This window comes from Mastomys coucha, unplaced genomic scaffold, assembly GCF_008632895.1.
Source record: "Mastomys coucha isolate ucsf_1 unplaced genomic scaffold, UCSF_Mcou_1 pScaffold23, whole genome shotgun sequence".
NCBI classification, from domain to species: Eukaryota; Metazoa; Chordata; class Mammalia; order Rodentia; family Muridae; genus Mastomys; species Mastomys coucha.
The window spans coordinates 84348293-84365845 of NW_022196906.1; the positions used below are offsets into that span (position 1 = coordinate 84348293).

At 37.2% G+C, this 17553-nt stretch overlaps 1 non-coding gene across 1 annotated transcript; it reads left to right on the forward strand.

Annotated features, from left to right (window-relative positions):
• Positions 1 to 3909: 3909 nt before the first annotated feature.
• LOC116074030 lies at positions 3910 to 4013 on the forward strand. Its single transcript, XR_004112018.1, has one exon. It is a non-coding gene; the product is annotated as a U6 spliceosomal RNA (small nuclear RNA).
• Positions 4014 to 17553: the final 13540 nt, after the last annotated feature.

Consider the following 17553-nt stretch of genomic DNA (forward strand, 5'->3'; position numbering starts at 1 on the left):
TGTTCTTGTGAATCTATTTCTAATTCTTTTACTAGGAGACCAAGAACCAAACTAACAAAACTGTAATTTATTTGTTAACCTTAAAATGCTATTTTAAGAGAACATCATTAGATCATTAGAGTCATAAATAAAATTTAATGTTAAATACTTAAATTTGATAGGGTTTCCTTCCAAAATCTAGTCTAAATAAATATATATTAATAAAACTTTTATTTCATTTATATAGTAGTCATAGGTACCATAAGATCATATAATCTCTCTTCTAAAATATTCTTAATGTAAAACTGTTAAATGAAAGTTTCTAGTATGGGTAGGCTATATGTAAAATATGTAATGTATATGTTTGCTTGGTCTTTCAAAACTGTCTTTTTGTGTGATTATGTATTTATACAGTGTTTATGTGTGCTATGTTTCCTATATCACTTACTTGGTATCAAATTCGCTTGTGAGTAAGTTCTCCTATAAAGCAGAGTATTTAAATTAGCCCAGTTTTCTTTCAGCTTATAGTGAAACTCAAATTCTAAGGGAAAAAATTTCAGCTTCAACTGCCCTGAAAGGCTAAGTAAGCTTGGCCACACATCCAGGATGTCAACTGAAGAGGCAGAATAATTGCAACGTCTGAAAAGAGAATATTGAACCAATGTGATCACTTTGGTAAAACAAAGACATGGCTAGTGGCCCTATATCTTTCTTTGGGGGAAATTAACATAAGTTTTAAAATTTAACAATTTAAAATATTTCTTAAAAGAAAATATATGTATATAATCATGCAGTTCTGTCCAAGATATTGTCTCCTGGATTTTTCTCTCAACTCTGGTTCTACAGCATGGCCTCTCTTCCTTGAGGATATACATTAATCCGAAGGATGATTACACTTGATGCAAGGCATCATTTTTCCTATCAGAAAATTTCCTCATCCAAGATTACCAACTCATTATTGCAAAGATCAAGATGGTAACTTAGAGCTGAAGTTAAATATGTTTGTTTGTGTGCTTCAAAACAAAATATTTTAAGTTTTTTTAAAAGATATAAGATATAACTTTAAACATTTGAATAAAAAGGTCATTTGAAAATGTGCTTGAATACCTACAGTAGACATCTTAAAACATCTTAAAGTTTACAGATAATCTTAATGTATTATGCCATGATAATATATTTGGGATATTATTAATCTCCTTAAAACAAAAGCTATTTCAAAGTGGCTGCTATGATGACGTAAGTCTTTCACAAATAATTATTTAAATTGGCTTATTTTACCCATATTATAACTGTTATATATTTAAAATACAACATACATGGTTTCTGTATCTTAGGTACAGCCTATTGCATTTTCATTTAAAATTATCATATTAAAATTTGTTTGCTAGGTCTAATGGAAACAATAACAATAGTAATGATAAAAAACTATTACGTTTTTAAAAAGGGGATACGAGGGTTTTAGTTATGAGATATAATTGTGGCAACAGAAGATTAAAAATGTTTTGTGATAAGAAAGAACTTTGTACTGCAAGATAAAAATCATTCCAAAATGAAAATAGTTGAGAATAATGTAAGGTTAAAGTATGTTGTAGAAATATTGTGAAAATAAAACTTGAGCAAAGCAAACATGGTTTAAAAGTTGAGCATCATACAAAGGTTGTTAATTTTTAAGGTCAGATTTTACTATGAGATAAAAATCAATGTCTGACTCTGTGTTTGCACCAGTGAGGTTTTGATCTAGTGTTCATTTAAAAGGCAGGCTTAGAACAACAAGGGCTTCGCTGCATTCTTTTATTAAGTGAGACATTTAAAACCTTTGGCTAGATTTTTACTTTCATGTCTCATACTGGGCAAAGCTTCTGTTTGTTAGAGAGCCATTGCTTTATGAATATCTTGGGCACTTCCTACTACATTAACATAGCAACCATGGGATTCACTTTAGTACACAATCTGTTTATAAACTTAGCCTATTAACAAATAATACTAATAAAATGTCAAAATTAACTAAAACTTTAGCTTCTTCCTAAGATTTACCCTTTTTGGTAAACATTCACAATCTCTTTAAGAAGTAACCCAGAACTGCTCCTGTCTAAAAGAACTTCAGGGACAAAAACAGAGAAGAGACTGAGGAAAGGCGGCCCAGTGAGCTGCCCAACTTGGGATCCATCTCAAGGAGAGGTGCCAAGGCCTGACACTATTACTGATGCTATGGTGTGCTTACAGACAGGAGCCTAGCATGGCTGTCCTCTGAGAGGTCCAACAAGCAGCTGACTGAGACAGAAGCAGCTACTTACACCCAACCATTGGACTGAAGTCGGGGACCCCTATGGCTGAATTAGTGAAAGACTAGAAGAAGCTGAGGAGGAGGGCGACCCCATAGAAAGTCTCAATTAATCCAGACCCCTGAGATCTCTCAGACACTGAGCCACCAACCAAAGCAGCATACAGGAGCTGATCCAAGGCCCCTGACACATATACAGCAGAGGACTGCCTGCTCTGGCCTCAGTGGGAGAAGATCCACCTAACCCTTAGGAAACTTGAGGCCCCAGGGAGTGGGGAAACCTGGAGGGGAGTTGGGGCATCCTCTTGGAGACGGGGGTGGGGGGAATGGGATGAGGAACTATGGGAAGGAAGATTGGGGGGGAAGACTAGATTGTATAAAAAATAAAATAAAAAAATTAAAAAATCACATTTTGAAGAAAAAATACTATTATAAAGGACTTTAAAATCTATTTTTAACTATTATAACTAAAAATTCAAAATTACTTAAAATATTCTCTTAAAAAAGGATAAAGAAAACCAGATGTTTTCATCAATTGAAAGAAAAGGGCATTGCCTTAGAATCTGGAGGAAAAAAAGACTCTCTCCATGTACTTCTCACTCACTCCTGAAGAAAGACCCTCTCTAGGTACTTCTTACTCACGTGTGCACCTAAATACAAGGATGTGAACTTTTAAATTCACATTTCTCACCTCAGACCTGCCACCTTCAGTTGAAAATTGATGTTGAGAAATATTCATCTTCAAAAACAGCGATAATCAAGTAAATATTCCAAGTTAGTAGAAATTTCTCTGATTTATGCTTCTTAAGTCTTTTATAATTAGATGGCTTTAAAAGTGGTTATTGCCTTAGTCACATTTCTATTGCTGCATCCAAACACCATGCCCACAAAGCAAGTTGGGGAGGAAAGTGTTGATTTGGCTTACACTTCCATATCCTTGTCCATTACTGAAGGAAGTTAGGACAGGAACTCAAGCAGGGCAGGAACATGGAAGCAGGAGCTGATGCAGAGGCCGGGGAGGGGTACTGCTTACTGACTTGCTTCCCATAGTTTGCCCAGACTGCTTTCTTATAGAAACCAGGACTACCAGGCCAGGGATGGAACAACCCACCATGGGCTGGGCCCTCCAGCATTGATCGCTAATTAAGAAAATGCCTTACAGCTGGATCTCATGGGGGACATTTCTGTAACTAAGGCTCCTTCCTCTCTGATGATTCTAACTTGTGTCAAGTTGACACACAAAACTAGTCAGTATAGTTATGTATGATATTTAGTATTTTATTTGGTATACCTAAGTTATAAAGTTATAACAGTAATCTAGATTTTAATAAAGTTACTGATGAGGATATTATGTCCATAATAACACACACACACACACACACACACACACACACACACACACACACACACACACTGTGCTGTTAGGATTGCTTTCTTACCCAGAACCCCTGTCTTATTCCAAGCTAACTTTTAAATGTAACAGTTAGTGTCCTCATAAAAATTTTTTCACCTTACTCAGTATAATATGAATAAAAGAAATTTAGCTTTTAAATTGACAAAACTTACATTAAATCTTAAAAAACCCTCCATTTTGATGATACCTATATTTTTGAAATAGAAATAGATTTTTTCAATTAATAAAAAGAAAAGTGCTTGTTTTGGCAGTACATATACTAAAACTGCAACAACACAGAGATTAGCATGACTCCTGTGCAAGGATGACACACAAATTCGTGAAGCGTTTCATATTGGACTGGAGAGATGGCTCAGTGGTCAAGAGCACTGACTGCTCTTCCAGGGGTCTTGAGTTCAAATTTCAGCAACCACATGGTGGCTCACAACCATTTGTAACAAGATCTGATTCTCTCTTCTAGTGTCTGAAGACAGCTACAGCGTATTTACATATAGTAAATAAAATAAATCTTAAAAAAAAAAGAAAAAAAGGAAAAAATATTAACTAGGTCCAATCAATTAGGTTATTTTGTTTCTGTTGATGTTAAAATATTAAGGCACAATAAATTAAACATCGGAAAAGACTCTAAAACATGTTCAGATGTTTAACAAAGTAACTTTAATTCCATCTGAAACCCAAATTACTTCTTATTCTAATTGTACAAAAGACATGAATTATCTCTAATAACAGCATTCATGAAACGTCATACTACATTTCTGATGTTTCTAGATTAAATGAACATCTAAGGCATCCTATAGTACAATTAATGAAAAATTTAAAAATTAATTAAACAATATATGTATTTTACTAATAAAAACTAGATGGACAATACTACAGTAATTAATTATATTTACATTTCTAAGCAATAAAATAAGAAGTAAGATTTGGTTATGCCTACAAGGATCATTAAATTCTGATTTCTAACAATTCTGATCTCTTGTTTCTGTTACTGCCATTAATATTTGGTGCATAATAAGACAATCTTGTTAAAAGCAATTAAAGGGATAGTATATTGTTATCTATTTCTTCTATAATGTGACTTTCCATTTACTTTTTGAAACTAAATCTGGTTTAACAAACAGAACAATAAAAAAAGACCACATATGTATTCACAGATAAGAGCTATGCTAATTTGAATATTGAGTAGAAATATTTCCAAAAGTTAGAGCTAGCAAAACATGTGAGGTTATGGCAGATATTAATAGTGAATCATAAAACACAAATACTTACGATTACAGGAAGATATACAGTCAGCCAAGGTTTTAAAATGTTTAGATTTTGGTTGTTAAAATCCTTTTATTCTATATCCTTGCTCCTTTAGGCCAGACAATATTTTTGATTATTTCAGTTTTTGGTATGTTATTATTTTTAATTAATTAATTAATTTATTTATTCACTTACATGCTGATTGACTGCTGTCCTCTGGTCACCCTGTCCCTTAGTCATACGGTCCATTTCCCCTCCCCTTCTCATTCTCCTCTGAGAGGTTGAAGACCCCCCAACCCTGGCACACCAAGTCTCTGCATGACTAGGTGCATACTCTCCCACTGAGTCCAGACAAGGCAGTCCAGTTAGGGGAGCATATTCCACAAACAGGCAACAGTTTTAGGATTAGCTCCCATTCCAGTTAGTGGGGGATTGTCGGTTTATATTTTTCAAAACCTACTTTAATAACTATACTTAAATGCTTTAACCTCCCTTCTAGTCCACCACCTATCAGAGGTAGTGGGAAGGAAAGGTTAATAACAGGGCAGAAGAGGATGTAGACCTGTTTAGCAATAGTTCTTTGGGGCTTATCCAATCTGCCTTGTCAGGATAACAGCAGTTCAGTTCACACAAATCAGCAGCAGTAGCTTGACCCACTCACAAACACCATTCATGAATTAGCAATGGGGTTGATCCAGAAGAAACCCCAAGGCTATGTCAACTGCCAGAGTCCACAGAAGCAGCAAGAAGCCATTGGAACACCACCAGAAGTTCTTTGATGCATTTCTCTCTACAAAGTCATGAGAAAAGATGATCAGCAAAGAGTGGCAAGGTGAACCAATAGCACAGAGTGTCATCAGTGAAGACCAGCATCAGCAAAGCCCAATGAAGTCCAGGAAAGAGTGGCAGGGAGAACCAATACCACACAACATTGCCCACTATCTCTTGGGTTATATTTATTCCCTTTCAAGAGTCTGCTCTAACAAAACATCACATGCTCCCTTTTCCAGGTAGCTTCCAGAAAAACACCATATAGCTATTCTCAAGAAAACATCCTCCCACATGTCTGCGTCAGCAAAAATCATCCTCTTATAAGACAGTTTCCAGATAAACATCATGTGACACAACTGAGTCTCCATGGAAACCAGAAATTTCCACTTCAGAGGATTCACATGAAGACCGAGCTGCATGTCCGGTACTTATGTGCATGGGGCTTCTATTTCCATTTTCAGGTCTTGAACAGTTTTATTTATCTCTTTAACCAATTTAATTGTATTTTCCTGATTTCTTTAAGGTATTTATTTGTTTGGTCTTTGAAGGTCTCTACCTGTTTGATTGTATTTTTCTGCATTTTTTTAAAAGGGATTTAAGATTGGATTTAAGGTCATTTTGTGTGTTGTAGTTGTGTTTGGATATCCAGGGCTTGCTGTAGTGGGATAGCTATGTTTGATGGTGTCATACCGCCCTGGCTTTTGTTGTTTGTGTTCTTTTGTGGGCCTTTAGCCATCTGGATGGCTTTAGTCTCTGGATGGTCCTGTTGTAGTAGGTATTGGGAGAGGGCCTAACCTTGATGTTCCTGGTGTGGATGGCCTCTGGTAGATATCCTTGGGCTGTAAGGTTCTGGATCAGCAACTCTGAAGAGGGTGGGCAGAGAGGCAGTGGGAGAATGGTGGTCAGGAGGGGACAGCAGCCTCATCAAGGTAGCCGTGTGTGCCCCAGAGGACTCAGTGGGCAGGGAAAATGGGTGCAAGGAGGGAATCTAACCTGCATGTTTCTGAATCAGCAGGTCTGACGAAGGTGGGTGGTGAGGCGGTGGGAAACTGTCGGTATGTTATTCTTAATACGTATGTGTTATATCAAATGCAGAGAAATTTTAAAAATAAGAGCTGGATCATAGTGGTTAGACATTAGACTATAAATTTTAATGATAAGACCCAGGAAAAATTCCCTAATGGCTTTATCATCTCTTTCTTTCTTTTGAAGACTGACTTCTTGCCTCTATTCAACCTCATTGACATTGATATTGATATTGATGAACAATATCTAACAAATACTATGTGGTACCTGCATATAACATGGTACTTGGCCAACAGGGCAGCTGTGGACAGCAGTTCTCAGAAGAAACCTCGTGTAAGGCTGATTAACTGAGTAGAATTGCAGTGTTTATGGTGAATTTGGAATGTTGTGGGTACAGAGCCAAATTATTTTGAGCCAACTTTAGCCCTCTTAATAGTCATTTATTTAATAGCAGTTTATTGGTCTTCTCTGTTTCTGACTTAACAGTTCTGCAACTAATAGGTAAATCATTTGGAATGCAGAAACAGGATCAATTTTCCTTTCTGATGTATTAAGTTCCAACCCAAAAGCTAAGGGTGCCATTTGGGGACTGTAAGTGAGCTCTCCCAGCTTTGCTGTAACCAGCTCCTCTGATGTGGTCACTGGTGTATTTAGAAGTGTCTTGATTTATGGCTTTTTCCACACTTTTTGTTGTTGATTTGTTACTATAAAAGCTTCTTGAAACCATTAATACATCAAAACATGGGATTTGGGCTAACCTTCATCTGCGCTGTCAGGTCAGGATCACTACTATTTCCTTTAGTTGTGAGTTGTGTGTTGTGAGTTGTGTGTTGTGTTGCCATTCACATTTTGACTTGAAAAACATTTTGGTCTTCTTAATGGATTACCTCTGCTAATTCTTTTTTTTTTTAATTAATCATTCCATTTGTTTACATCTCAAATGATATCCTACTTCCCGGATACTCCTCCACAATCCTCCCATCTCACATCTTCCCTCTTCTCCCTCCCCTTTGCCTTTATGAGGGTGCTCCCCCAATCATCCACCCTCTCCTGCCCCACTGCTCCAGCCTCCCCCTATGCTGGGACATCAAACCTCTACAAGACCAAGGGCCTCCCTTCCCATTGGTGTCGGATAAGGCCATCCCTCTCTACATATGCACCTGGAGCCATGGATCCCTCCTTGGTTGGTGGTTGAGTCCCAGGGAGCACTGGGTTGTTCGGCCAGCCCATGTAATTCTTCCTATGGGGTTACGATCCCCCTCTGCTCCTCCAGTCCTTCTGCAAACTCCCCCACAGGGGTCCCTGAGCTCAGTCTGATGTTTGGCTCCAAGCATCCATATCTGCATTGGTGAGTTGCTGGCTGAACCTCTCAAGGAACAGCCACGCCAGGTTCCTGTCAGCAAGCACGTCTTGGCAATGACCAGTGCCAGATATGGTGTCTGCAGACAGAATGGATCCCCCAGGTGGGGGCAGTCCCCAGCTGGCCTTTCCTTCAGTCTCTGTTCCATTTTTTGTCTCTATTCTTCCTTTGGATAGGGACATTTCTGGGTTAAAAACTTTGAGATGGGTGGGTGGCCCTTGACCGGGGGAGCCGTACCCATTTACTGGGCTCGGGTTAAGAGCAGTGGCTGTTCTTCTGGAGGTCCTGAGTTCAATTCCCAGCAACCACATGGTGGCTCACAACAGTCTATAAACTCTATAAGAGGATCTGATGCCCTCTTCTGGCATGTAGGTGTGTATGCCCACAAAACACTCATACATTAAACCTGTGCTAATTCTTAATCTTTGACTCTTAATATAGTATGGCCTCCACCTAGTAGTGGTGGTGAACATTTTAAAAGCTTAAATTTTGTTATACTCTTCTCTCATTTGAGTGCAAGGACAATTTTTGATTTGTGCACCCCGCCCCCAAAATCCTGGCATTACTTACTTGAGAGTCACTTACCTCTGATTCTCCTTATACTTTAGTTACCCATTAAGATTGTTTCTCCTTAGATTCTTGAACTTTTCACCTCAAAGAGAACCACCTTGCCTGGCATATTTATAAAACTCTTTTTTTTTCCATTAAAAAAACTTTTATTTCACTTACATGAACTTTAATAAAACTTTTAAAATTAAATTAAAATTTTCTGTTTTATTTTTATTATTCAAGTATCTGCAGATTTCCTATTTTGTGAGATAAGCTTTCTTGACTACACTTCCACCAATCCTTTTTGATTTTTACATAATAGTGAAATCAATAATGATTCTGCTGTTTTCACCTAGCTATTGAATATATTACTAAAGAGCCTTTCTTGAAAGATGACGTATTTTCCCTTTTCAATATTTCTACCTTCTTTAACAGTCATTGATATGCAATTACAAGTATTGATTGAGTTAATGTGTGATCAACAGAAACTACACTCTGTAAGAAAACCTTCATGAAGGCAATGATGAAGAGCAGTTAGGTTTTTCTGAGTTAGAACTTATTGAGAATTCATAAGTAGTCTTTAAAATTATTTGAAAACAATTACCACAGAAGTAAATTTCTAGGTAATATTTAGCTATTTTTTATAAGCTATTCATTACCATTTGTATGTTAACAGATTAAAGTCATAATTGTCTATAATCCATAGGAAAAATTACAATGAATGGGCTCTATTAGAGTACTGATAAAATACATTGTTTTTTTTTAATTTTACTAACTTTTCACAAATTGCTAACAAAAGTTATTTAAAATGGACAACAGTGGCAGCTATCATTTACTGACTACTAGAGATTAGATATTCTATCAGGAAATTCATAACATTTAATTTATTTAAATCTCATAACCAGTCAGTAAGGTGTGATATTCTTTTCTTCATTTAGCCTGTAATGGAATGCAGATTCAGAAAATGTAGTAAACCAACCCCAATGTTTTAATATTGTGGTTAACAGAATTGGAATTCAAACTGTATTTACAGGTAAAATTACTGATTGAGTTTTAACATTCATAAAAAGGTATACAGAAATACACATGTGGTTTATGAAGAGCCAGAACTCCTGAGAACATTACAACCCTGATAAATTCTGAAGACTGATTGACTAATTATAACTCCGTATTTGTCGAGAGCTGGAATCTTGCAGACAGAAAGACAAAGTGAACTTGTGCTAACTTATTTCCCTTAGTAGCTATTTATCATCCATATCTGCATCTGGCCTTTTGATTATTAGGCAAAAGCTTTGGAATTTGGTCAACCCAGTAGACCAGTAGCTTCCACTAATGCAAAAGCTTAAGAATGTCATCAGACAGCACCAGAAATTAAGAGCAGATTCCCTTTTGTGCTTTATAATCTGCCTACTTGGTGTTCCCATCAATGAATTTGGTAAATGGATTGAATTTTGGCTTTCTCTTTGTGATTTTAAAAAGTTCATGCAATTTCTTTCCATGTCATTTGGGGCAACCCGAATCCCAAGTTTCCAGATAATGATCATTCGTATTGGACTTGGCATAAAATATCTTTCAATCCCTTTAGACTCAGAGCCATACTTTTTATTCATATGGCTTTTATTTATAGGTTAAATGAATTCTTCAAAGTAGAACACATTTGTGTATATAAAATATCATCTGTGATATGAACTTTGTCTAACTAAAGTTTCTTACATTAGACATCCTCCAAAGGCTAGTTGATGGACTGAAAATCAGTTATGGAAAGGCTGCAATGTTGTAGGTTGTCTTGGGCTGTCTTGGGACCTTCAATATCCATTCACTAGTCATTTATTTCTGGGTGTGACCTAATATCTTGTAACTAGTAGGTAATGTTTTTGAGTGGCAGACCAGATAAAAGGAAATCCAATGATCATGAGGATGGTTGGGGTTTTTCAGGAGATGCTCTGCTCAGACAGGTTGAGTGAAAATTATTTCCTTAGTTCTACTTTGAGAATAGTCTACAAATGGCTATGATGGAGCAAAGACACTTGGAAGAGGATAACAGAGGAAGAAGGATTTGCTAAAGTTGTTAAGGGTAGCATAATGAGGTGCAATAGCCTGGAACTAGACCATTAGGTTAGACATTAAGAAAGTATTTCTAAATGTAGGGTTGATTAGATTTTAGAATAATTTGCAGAGGAGAGGGCACTAAGGTGTCATCCAGTAATACTCAACAGTAGATTAGATGACTTACATATTGCTAGTTATGGACACAGGGACAAGATCAAACCCACAGTAATAGAGAACAAATTCTGTGACCCAGGATGCAGTTTCCCCTCCTCAATAAGCTCTACTTGATTTTGCTAAACAGAAATATCATATAATTTGTAATGTTAAGTCTCACCCAAGAGTTAACACAGCAAGAATATACTCCCTTTTATTGTATTTTCCTCTAATCTAGCTTTCAGAGGGTAGATGTTTACATCAAGGAAGAGAATGAAAACAGAGCTCATTTTACATTATATGGAATTAATTTGCAGCCGATGTGCTTATATTAACAAATTGTTATTTGGTTAGGAAATAGCCTGAGTGGTACTTTGTCTCCTTAATGGCCCTCTTTAACAATTCAGTTTAGCTGGTTTTGCTTAATTTTCATGCTAATTTTAAGCTATTTCCAGTCTTTTAAGTTTTAACAGTATTTTAAATTTAACAGTGTATTGATGTTTGCATTTAATTTTTGTTTCTGTTTTTTTCTCCCTAGTGATTTGATTGGCATTTAGTCATTTCTTGCAAGTGACAATTGGATGCAGAAAGACTTCTTTGGTGATGAATGAGAGCTATGCTTATTTCTAGGTATGATGATATGTATGTAGAATACAATTATAAATTATATACGTTTAGGGAGGTGGCGGTAGTGGTATTCCTGGGACTTGCTAGCCATGGATAGTGGACTAGGTTGACCATATCAGGAATGAATTCTCTCCTCTCGAGTGGGCCTTTTGTCCAATTAGACTGCTTCTGGTTCCCCTCAGGATATGACTGCTACTGTTGAATCTTTTGGAATTTCTCGCTGTTCGGAATGCTGTCGTGGATCATAGGCCTTACAGCTGGGGAGGACTGTTGATTGCCCTTCTCCCCGGGAAGCTTGCATAACTCCTGGTAGTATGAGAGTTAGTCCTCGAGGAGGAGTCAGGCTGTTCAGCTTGATCCTTCCAATATTGTCTCTTTAGCAATTGAGTCTCACTTTCAATTTCTAGGGGCAACCAATGGCCATGCCAATAGCCTGTAACTTTGGGGGAGGTTCTCTTGGACTCTCTTGACCAACAGTTCAAAAGGAGATCAGTCATCCTTAGAAACGGGATTTTTGTTATATAGCTTATGGATTTTGTGGAAGTATTGTCACTCCTTAATGGAGACTTCTGTCTCTTTCTTTCTGTCTCTATGTCTGTCTGTCTGTCTGTGTCTGTCTGTCTATCTGTCTGTCTGTCTGTTGCACTCTCTCTTACACACACAAACACAATCCATATATGAGTATAACTAGATAAAAATAAATATGATAAAATAATATGATTCTTTGTTGCTTTTTCAGACAGTCTCACAGTTATTTCTATGTCCTGCCGTTTTCTCTATGTTGCCCTCGGCAGGTAATTTTGTCCCATCTCCTTTATTCCTGCTTTTCTTTTACAGCACCTGTGCTCTACTGTCCCCCTCCATAGAGCTCCTTTCCTTGCATGCTCTCTGTTTATTTTCAGTTACTCCAAGTTATATCTCTAAAAGTTTGGAAGTAGGATCTCCGAATAAGAGCTACCATGAAGTGTTTCTCTTTCTGTGTCTCAGTTATTTCACTCAAAATAGTTTCTAGTTCCATTCATTTGCATATAGATTTTATAATTTTATTTAATTTATTTATTTATTTATTTATTTTTTAGAGTTGAACAGTATATGTACCCTGTGGCAATTTGAATGAAAGTGTGCCACAAAGGGTCATGTATTTAAACACTTGATCCCCAATTGATGATGCTGTTTGGCAGCATTTAGGATGTGCAGTCTTGTTGGAGGAAGTATATCACAGGGTGTGGGCTTTCAGGTAAAAATAATTGTTTCTGTTCTGTGCCCCAGTGTAGGGGAATGCCAGGGCCAATAAGTGGGAGAGGGTGGGGTGGCAGGCATGGAGGGGGGGGAGGCAACAGGGGTTCGTTCTTGTTGTTTTTGTTTGTTTGTTTGTTTGTTTTTTTGGAGGGGAAACTGGGAAAGGAGAAATTTACATGTAAATAAAGAAAATATCTAATAAAAAATTACTTTTTTTTTTTTATCTTGAGCTCTCAACAACCTGCTCCAGGCGCCAAAGCCCATTGCCAGTCTCTGTTCCTTCCAAACATAACCAAATTTTATCCTTATGAAACTATTAAGTGCAAAGAAACTTTTCTTCTGTAAGTTACCTTGGACATGGTATTTTATATCAGCAACAGAATATTAACTAACGGCACATTTTCATTATCAGTTAATCAACTGAAGGATGTTTAGGTTCTTTCCAGTTCCTAGTTATTTTTATCAGAACATAAATGAACATGGCTGATGAAGTATCTGTGGAGTAGGATGTGGAGTTCTTGGGGAATCTGCCAAGGAGTGGGCACTGAATCACATGATCCTACTTCATAAAGGGCTCATTTTATTGAAAAATGAGAGGTGGGGGGAGGGGGCAAGGGAGAGGAGAAGAAAAGAGAGAATTGTCTAAATTAACCAGTATTGCTAAGAAAAATTAAGCAAAATAGGGCTTATGATAAAGTCTTAGCTAACCATGGAGTTTTCTTGGGAGATTTTTTTGGGCAGAAAGTTTCACTGAGATGGGAAGTCATGTAGACCACTGGAGAAATCGAATTCTTGGTTGCAGAGATAGCCAGTTTGAGGCCCAAGAATGCTTCATAGGCACACTTCATACATAAGAGAACCCCCCCACTTTTGTATACCAGCTTGTATTAAGTGTACATTTACTTCAAAAGTCTTGTTCGATGTACTTAAATAACAGTTTTCTATATGTGAAAGATTTTACTTCATATTCTCTCCCCACAGGGAATAACTCGAATGGTTCTAATTTATAGTATTTAAAATGAATATACGTCTCCCATTTATTCCACAAATTCTAAATGCCTACGGTGACAAATACTGCTGGCGGTCTTTATTTAAAGTTTCTCAGAGTCCTAAGGGACTTTGTCATTGCATAAAGTTTTAATTATTCACAATGTGTGTGGTTTTTAGGGTAAGCTTAAAAATGGATAAATCTACCTTGTGAGAAACTGGTATGTGGAGAGTGTATATTATAACCAGCATAATGTTTCATTTCAGAGGCCTCTTGCAAAAATATTCAGTACGTTCAGTCAGTCAGCATCTGCTCCAGGGCTTGAGGTTTTACTAGAATTCACTATTTATCCCCTATCATCTTCACTAGTCTAATTCTCTTCTTATTAGCTCTCCAGATATTTTAATTTATTTCAATTAGAAACATTTAATTAAGGCAGACTTACTACCTTTTAAAGGCATTCATAGCCTACCACTTCTCTGACCACTGCCTTGAGGTTACTTCACTTCTGGCAACAATCTAATTTTCTGAGTTCTAATAAGGTGAATTTTGTGAGATATATCTACCAGACTGAGACCATTTTCCAGGTTGTATGCCAAATAGGATGGAAAATATATGTCACTCTGAGTTAAATATGAAACCCTGAATGTGTCAAGGGCCGATATGACAATGTGGGGTGAGTGAGACTTTACGGTAGCATTAGGATGTGATGGTTTTGTCCTTAAAACGGGTCAGCAATGCTCTGAAATGTGCTTGCATGTGGAGATTCTTGTTCCTAAGCTCCTCTGTCTTGGGAGGACACCAAGGTCATCCCTCTCTCGCTCTGATGCCTACTGCTGTGCATGATGGTAGTAAGAAGGCCCATCCCAGAGGTTGGCACTCTCATTTTGGGATTCACAGTCTGCAGAACTTTTCTGAGAATAAAACTTCTTTCTACTAAATGTCTAGTCTCTGTTATTTTTTTTTTATATATATAACTAAATGGACTGGTGCATATGATTAACTTGCAACAGAGATAGATATTTTACAGTGGAAAATTGTGATATTGGGGTGGAAGACCCAATTAGCTCTTAGCAAGGAGACAAGAATTTAGTTCTAAATCGGTGACAAAGTAAATTCAGTGTCTAGCTCACTCTTCCTTCCTTCCTTTCTTCTTTCCTCCTTTCTTTCCTTTCTTCCTTTCTCTCTCTTTTGTCATTGCAGTTTTGTTTTCTTTTTAAATTTTTAAAATTTAATTTAAATTTTTTACTTGTTCACTTTCCATCCTGTTCACTGTCCCCCTCCCAGTCACACCCTCTCACAATCCTTCCCCTTGTCCCACCTCTTTTTTTCCTCTGAGCACGTGGGGGCCTGGTGGTATCCCCCTGCCCTGGGGACCTTCCTGCCCAGGCACTTCAAGTCTCTGTGAGGCTAGACGCTTCCTGTCCCACGGAGGCCAGACAAGGCAGCCCAGGTAGAAGAACATATTCCATGTACAGGCAACAGCTTTTGGGTAGTTCCTGTTTCAGTTGTTTGGGACCAGTTGTTCGGACCCACTCAAAGACCTGGCTGCACGTCTGCTACATATGTGTGAGGAAGCCTAGGGCTAGCCTGTGTAAAGTTCTTTTGTTGGTGGTTCAGACTCTGAGAGCCCCTAGGGCCCAGGTTCATTGACTCTCTTGGTTAAATTCTTAGTAAAATGGCAGAGGTAGTACTTTATAAGCTCTGAAGTTAGTATAAGTTAATCTAAGTCTGCTTTAAAAGCTCACCTCTATCACTCTTTGGGTCTGTGGTCTTGGGAAAGCAACCTGAAGCTCTCTGTTGCTTCTGTGAATTCATTTTTAAAACATTAAAAATTGCATTTAAAGTCTTTACGAGAAGATATTTGGTGTAATCAACTAACCAACTCTAGGAGCTTAAGAAAACAATCTTTAAAAACAATGTCTCTTGTTTTGTGATTTAGGGATTGAGGAAGGGTGTAATGCATAGAAGTATTGTTTTGGTCACAATGATTAGTGGTGTAGCTATGGAAGCTTGAGCTGGGATGTTCCGCAAGCATCCAAAACAAGAGGCTATTGTTCATTCCACTAATGTATTCTTCAAGTTGTATCAACAAAGAAGGTTGAAACTACAGTATTTCTCATAGGAAAGTATTTTGAATGCTTGTTCTCCAGCAAGTGTGGCTATTTTGGGTGTGCTAGAGAACCTTTAAGAGCTGTGGCCTGGTTGACAGTAATCACTGGGTTCAGACCTTGAATGTTATTAGTCTGGCTTCTATCTCATCTGTGGTTCATCTCCAAGTGAACAGTCCATACTTTCTCTGCTATCATTAACCAAAACCATAAACTAAAATGACTGCTTCTTCCCTGAAGATTTTTTATTAGTTAAGTGGTAGAATATCACAGAGTAACTAATATACTCATGTTGGGTCCTGCACATGTTTGATGTTTTGATGAAGCTGTCTAGAATAGGTGAGGCTGGGCTAATATCTGTCTTCTGTCTTTCCTCTTTTCTTGGCTTGTAGGATATCTCACAGGATAAAGGATGGTAGCCTTTAACCAGAAGCTAGCTTTATTCATTGGTGCCTGATTCATTGCAAGTGGACCCTTCTCTGAGCCACTGATGAAACTGAAGGGCATCACATGACTTAGCTAAGATGTTTAAGAATGTCATTTCTACCACACTGTTATTTCAACAAGTCATCTAGGATCTTTCTAGTTCCAAGTGTAGAGACAAATAGATACTATTTCTTACAAAGTAGCAGGATAAATGCACATGAAGGGAAGAATCTTGAAGTGAATGTTAAGACCTGGAGCTTGCCATACTTTTAATAAAACATTGATGTATTTTCAGTTTATGTGTAGTAGTGTACTGTATGCATGCCTGGTGCTTGTGGCACTAGATCCCTTGCAACTGGACCTGGCTGTGAGCTGCCACATGCTGATCATCATGGAGTCTCTGCAAGGGCAGCAAGTGCTCTAAATCACTGAGCCATCTCTCCAGCCCCCCAAGCTGGCATATTTTAGATGAAACATTTTGAGAGTCGGCAGAGCTGTGTTATCTATCATTTATTTAATGTTAGCCATATGACTGTATGAAAGATAGTTGTTTTCTTAAATGCACTACTTGTAATATGATATTGTTATTTTTTCCATGTTGTGCTCTCTGCTTTTTATTTTTATTTTTTGTTAAACTAATAAAATTTATTTTAAAATGTAAAGCTCTTAAGTCATCAAAATAATTGATAATAGTTAAATGCCTTTTAAATATACATGATATCTTCTGAAGCTAAAAGTAATGGTCACTAAATCAGTTTTCAAAATCTATTTGGAACATTAAACATATAGAAGTAGGAAAAAAATCTCTTATGAAGTCCTCTATGAAAGGAAATTGTGACATGTTCCTGATTAGACAGAAACCATTCCATTTCCAAGGGAGAATACACAGCATAATTGTGGCTTCATAGAATGAATTGGGTAGTGTTCCTTCTGTTTCTATTTTGTGGAATAGTTTGAAGAGTATTGGTATTACTTTGAAGATCTAATAGAATTCTGCACTAAACCCATCTGGTCCTGGGCCTTTTTTGGTTGGAAGACTTTTAATGAATGCTTCTATTTCTTTAGGGGTTATGGGACTGATTAGATGGTTTATCTGATCCTGATTTAACTTTGGTACCTGGTAACTGTCTAAAAAACTGTCCATTTAATCCGATTTTCCAGTTGTGTTGAGTATAGGCTTTTGTAGTAGGATCTAATGATTTTTTTTTAAAATTTCTTCAGTTTCTGTTGTTATATCTCCCTTTTCATTTCTGATTTTGTTAATTTGGATACTGTCTCTGTACCCTCTGGTTAGTCTGGCTAAAGGTTTATCTATCTTGTTGATTTTTCTCAAAG